Below are 6,558 nucleotides of genomic sequence, written 5' to 3'. Positions count from 1 at the left end.
AAATCAAGTAATTTATGCCAGAGAATTAGTGCTAGAGAGGCAAAAGAAATGGTTAATATAACTGATGATTAGTGACTATGACTGATTCTTTTGCTGCTTCTGTCGGGCTGGTAAAAATAATGTCTTCGGTGAGCTAGAACGTGATTGAGTTTATGTATGACTTTTTAGGAAGTGAGCGTTACATGAATTTAAGGCAGACATTGTCAATGCAAATGCTGTAGAGGCCAAGCAGCGACTACTAATGAATGAAGCAGGCTAAAGTGAAAGGATCAAGAGTGACAGGGGTTGCGGCAAATGGGAGCTCCACGCCCCTCCCAGGGGACAGCTGCTGAGCCCTGGCTTTGACAGTAATGCAGAACCAGCCACATCTTCCAAGTTTTCGAGAGAAGTTGGAAATCTAGAGTTTTGTTTTGTTTTTGTTTTTGTTTTTCCTCCCCATGAAGTTTCTGAATTTCTAGAAGCTGGTAAGTAATTCAAGCATTGTTTTGAAACACTCTGCAGGCCAAAAAACGCTGTCTGCAGGCCAGAACTGATTCACGGGTCACCAGTTTGTGACCTTTGATTTGAGATATCATTAGCATTTTCAAGAAGCACATAGAAATGCGGCAATTTTAGAGTTTAAAGGGCTGATAAAACATTACACAAACTTTGTCCAGTGTAATGTGAACTATTTTTAATAGCCCATCTAGTTAATTTGCATTATACATAAGTTAATTAAAAAAAAAACTGCACACAGTATTTTTTAACTCTTTTCATCCTTCAGCTAATTCTGCATTTGGGTTCAGCTGACTCTGTTTTCAATCCTGACCCCTGTGGAGATAGCCCAGGGAGTTCCTAAGTAAACTTCATTCTCCTAACAGGCCTCTGCATGATATCAGCTGGAGAAAGCCCTGTAGCTCAACAGGCAGATGGCAGTAAGAAATTAACTTGAACTTCAGCAAGGCCAAGGTTTCCATGGGAACAGAGGAAGCAGCCATACTGCCTGGCATTTGAACTGAATAGGAAACAGGCTCCCTATCAGCATAGTTTTAGAAATGACTGTACTATTCTACCATTCTCCCAGTGTATATTTAGTTTTCCCTCCTAGCGCGCTTTAACTTTAGCTAATAACCAGATAATAAATGATACTCAGGGACATGCTTAAATGGGTTAAAGTGTCTATGAGTATCAGACATAAGAAAGAAAGTGTAAGCATCTAATTGCTGAAATCTGAAAATCATTAATAAGCTTTAGTTGTCTCCAGCACAAAAACTGTGTTCTTTACTAAGCGAGCCCATGCCATGCAGAAATCATTGCTTTAATCTTATTTTACTTTAAGGAATTCAAAACTCAAACAAATGTATTTTTTCTGTCCGTGTGGGTTTTTTTTAAGGAATAAAATATATCATTAATATGTATTTTGTCTGAACTTCCAGGCACTCAACATGTGAGGAATAACTAACTCTGGAAAGTACTATGCTTTTCTGAATTAATGACTGAAGAGGATTCATTTCACTTGTGTCTTTCACCCAGAGGTGGCTTCACCTGGAAACTAAGGGAATTTAAGCTTCGTGTCCCCTCAGTTATGTTAGCCTCTTCCAAGGCCCTGGAGTGAGCCTCCAGAATATTCACATTGTCATATATTTCTGTAAACTTTTTGTAACATTTGTAAAAGATATTTTCATTGCAGTGGTTAAGACTGCTGTCTGTTTCCACTCAAACTTGCCCTCCATTGTAATTTCCCTCCCGTTGATGGATGATGAGATGGCTACAGGTATTTTTGAGGTGTGGGTAAGGGGAATAGAGTTGGGGATACATTAATTATGGATTCAGTGGGATATATGTGGGTCACAGTTTTGTGTATGGGTGTGTTACTGCCAGTTGTCCTGGAGTAGGAATAGCTTCTAGTAATATTCTTACTGCCCACTATGTCAATCTACAATGTGTCAGCTCCATAATACAAGGGGCCAGCTCAGAGGCTGGATTGAGGCAGGAGTATGGCTCCTGGCGTCCTGGGATGTGGGTGTGGGAGAGAAACAAAATTAAGTAGAGCCAGGATCTAGCCTGTGGAAAATTCTTTCCATCATCAGACAGGTAAAGTTACAAATGGAGGATTTGGCTTTCAATATGTTCTAGACAAATTGGAAGTTCTAGCCTATGGGAAATAGTCTTGATAATGCAATGCATACAATTATAAACACAATGTATTCTTATGGGAATTGTGTGATACGGAATTTAACAGAATTTCTATGATTAAATTCCCATCTGAAGTTCATGAAACACTGATGACAAAGGTAACATAAAAATCAATACCTGATTACCACAGTAACACCGATGACAAAATGGTTAATGAGACCAGTTGATTCAAAGAGCATTTAAGATGGGTCATTACTACAGTGACTGTAACTTACAGGAAACTTGAAAGGCTTAAAATCTCATAACTTGTATAAAAAAATTAGAAGTTTTCCCAAATTTGATAATAACCTTGAAAATTTACATCATGTTGTCAAAAATGAACTGTTGCAGCTGAAAGAAACTTTCTGAACAATAACAAAAGTCTAGAATTTATTAATGCCACGTGTGCCACTGTTAGTGATAAAATACTCCTCTTCTACAAAATCATTTACTGGTCTAAGTCCTAAACAATTAGTGCTGTTACTGTTGAGTTTTTACAACATAATATATATACATGGCTTAAATTAGTTCATCTGGTATTATTGTTCTTTAATCAGCGTTATATACTACATGGGAGTTACGTATTTTTTGCGGGGGAGGGAGTTATGTCTGAAAAACTCCCAGTTACACAGTTAACCTCAGACACACACTGATGCGGTCACATGTTTTGTTTTTGTTTTTGTTTTTGTTTTTGTGAGTAAGCTCATAATGGCTCGGAATTATTCCAATTTACCGTAAACACAGGTGTCTCTAATGCCAGTGATAATATGTACTCTGCATGTAAACTAGCAGCTTCTAAATAAACAATGATAGCATGACAATTGTAAATATGAAGAAATAGAACTTGAGTTATTTTAATGTTGTTATTCTTCATGAAAATCAACCTCTGAACTTCGCGAGTTTCTTTTTTGGAATCAATTTTTCATGTGTTTTCTCCCCCCATTTTATAGTAATATAACTAAATACAGTAATGCAACTAAAATATTAATCTATTACTGTTGTCCTTTCTGTAATGTATGTTGTGATTTTTATTATTTTATTTATTCCTCTTATGAGTATATAAAGTCTAATAAAGGAAAAGTTCGGTGAAAAAAAACCAAATGTCAATTTACATGCAAGATATAAGACTGCATCTCTCTCTGTCTCTTCTCTCTACAGAAAATGATTATACTAAATATCATATGAGGAAGTAATCAAAAAGGATAACCCCCAAAAAGGTAGGAAAAAACCTTACAGAGATGTGTCAGGCAGTCAATTAACAAAAATAATTTTATTTTTCTGGATTTTGTAATGGTTATGGTATTTGATAGCCTCTTAAAATTTGTAATTTGTTTTATTTCCTTTATCATTCTAAATAAATATTCATGTTCAAAGCCAATTTCGTATTTGTAATTTGTAAAAGGTCCAGGATGAATAAAACCCAGATCTACCCTATTCTTATTCCCCCATAACAGCAAAGTCAGTTTTTTTAGAGAAGAATTTATAGAGAGTAAAATTCACAAACCTTAAATGTATAGATTAAATTTTTACCTATTTACATAACTGTATAACCACCATCCATGAAGATGTAAAACATTTCCGTCACCTCAAAAAAATGAAAATTTCTAATATTCTCAGGTTTGAAGAGTTTCTGTATCCATGAGAACATTTTGCCAAGAAAAAGCAATATTCAACACAAGCAAACTCTTAGTAATAAAATTAGAGTTATTAAAATTAAGAAATTTAACAGAGAGACTAGAAGTGAAGGTTGAGGAAAGTTGAGGAAGGTTGAGGTTGCCCAGAACATCAAGTGGAAAGACAAAGAGATGGAGAAAAGAAGAGAAAAGGTGAGGCACAGGGGACCATCAAGAGGAACAGCCCCAAAAAATAGGAGTCCCAGAAGAAGAACATGGAAGGGAAAAAACTTTGAAAGAAATAAACATTTTCAGACTTGAAGAATGATATGACTTTTAAGGAATCTCTTACTACCCAGAAGATCCATAGTTCAGAAGTGTTATATAGTATAGTTTTTACTTGCATTTCTCTTACAAAATCTTCTTAAAATTTTGTGAAACAAATATAGTTGAAAAATTAAAACGATTAAAAATGAATATGTTAGACGTGTAATTGATCTTCACTATAGTCTGGCTCAAACTATTCGTTGGACATTTGGCCATTGTCATTCATTCATTCACTCACTCATCCATCCATCCATCCATCCATCCATGCATGCATCTATTCAGCACTTACTTGGTGCCAAGGCATGGCAGTTCAGTGTCAAAGGAAAGGACTGATTCCTACTATACATCTAACCACAGTATAGTATTATACATGCTGTTGTAGAGGCACAAAGAAGCAGCCATCCAAGTATTTATCATTGTAATTAAACAATGTATCTTTTAAATAAGTGTAATACATTTTTCTTGACTCATGCTGTTTGAATCTAATGATTCATATGTTTCATAAATTCTAAAAAATTCTAGCCATTCTTTTTTGAAATATCACCTCTCCTCATTGTCTCCATTCTCTTCTTCTATAATTCCTAGTAATTGTTTTGTGAGAAATTTGTATTTTCTTAACCATTCTTTAGTATTTTTTTCTGATTTTCCTATGCTTCATTCCATATAATTTCCAATGATCTATCTTCCAGTTCATGAATCTTGTCTTCACTTGTGTCTAACCTATTCTCTAACCCATCCTTTGCATTTTAAATGTATCACCACAATTTTCTAGTTGTTCTTTTCACACCTGTTCATATCTGTGTGTCCTTTTTACTGTATCTTGTTATTTTCTTCTGTTTGGATTCATTATTCTATGTCTTTAATCACTTAAAAATTTATTTTATAACATTTACTGATAGCTCTATTAAATGAATTCTGGGAAACTTAATTGGGTTCTTTGTTGTGTCTCTTAAAATTTTGTTTAGATTACATTATTTTTGCGTGCATTTTGTACTTTTATTTAAAAAATTTTTAAATGTTTTTATTTTATTTTTGAGAGAGAGAGAGAGAGAGAGACAGAGTGTGAGTGGGGGAGGGACACAGAGAGAGGGAGACACAGGATCTGAAGCAGGCTCCAGGCTCTGAGCTGTTGGCACAGAGCCTGATGCAGGGCTCGAACTCATGGACTGTGAGATCATGACCTGAGCTGAATTTGGATGCTTAACCAGCTGAGCCATCCAGGAGCCCCCGTATATTGTACTTTTAAACTGAAAACTCATCTTTATCAGGGTTTGTCTGTGAGAGTCCCATGAGGATTGGATGGAAGTCATGTCTTCCAAAGGAATTTTACATTTGTTTCTTCGAGGTGTCCAAGAGGTCCTAGACTCAATTCCCAGTTAGGGTCTTGGCTTGAGGGCCCTTGGATCATGTATATGTTGTCCATAAAGAGGATTAGGCTTTTGTTTACACATTCTCCAGGGAGGCTCACCCACATCCCCCAACCCAAAGCCGAGGTCAAGACAAAACAGCTTCCTTATTGTCTCCTTCTCTGGTGATGGAATATGTTCTAGTGCAGTCTCTCTCTGTGGAAGCAGTGTGTGTGTGTGTGTGTGTGTGCACATATGTGTGTGTGTGGGGGGGGCATTGCTGCTCAGTTGCATTCTCCACATGGCACAGGCCCCAGGCCTCAACTTCTATTACTTCAGTCCTAGCCCTAGGTTTCCTGGTCTAGCAGCTACTATGCACTATGGCTCTCCATGGGACAGTCAAGCGTCAGATCGTGAATCTACTGCCCTGGTTTTATCTTTCCTTTCCATTTTGCCTCCTGGGGAACCTCTGTTAGTTTCTTTTGAGCTCAGCTCTTCATGGAAAGAATATTATTTTGTGTGGCATTAATAGGAATTTTGTAGCAGAGAAGTTATTTAGTCTGTCATAGTGTGGGAAATTGAAATTGCTATTTATGTTCTTTTCATTTTTTATATTAAAACTTTTTTTTAGGTTTATTTATTTATTCTTGGGGGGGGGGCGGGTGGTAGCATGAGCAAGGGAAGGGCACAGAGAGGGAGAGAGACAGAATTCCAAGCAGGTCCTGCACTGTCAGCACAGAGCTGATCTTAGGGCTTGAACTCATGAGCTGTGAGATCATGACCTGAGCCAAGACCAAGAGTCAGATGCTTAACCGACTGAGCCACCTAGGTGCCCCTATTCATGTTATTTTTAAATGATTTTAAATGTCAAAGCAATGATGAATTGAGAATATTTTTCAAAACCCTCCTTAAATATTCTCACACTTATTTCCCTGTGTTGAGAATCACTACATTATAGGAAAAGAGAAGGAGAGGTGACTAATTTTGACTTGGCTGTTAAGGAAGTCACCAGAAAGGTGGTGTTAAAGTCAGACTTTGGAGAATGAGCAATTTGCACACTTATTTACCATCAACCATAAATCTTCAAGCTGTTTTGCACAGTGAAATTTAGAGTTAGT

Source organism: Prionailurus bengalensis, chromosome B1 (assembly GCF_016509475.1).
Source record: "Prionailurus bengalensis isolate Pbe53 chromosome B1, Fcat_Pben_1.1_paternal_pri, whole genome shotgun sequence".
Classification (NCBI taxonomy): Eukaryota; Metazoa; Chordata; class Mammalia; order Carnivora; family Felidae; genus Prionailurus; species Prionailurus bengalensis.
Note: the sequence above shows the minus strand (reverse complement) of the source record.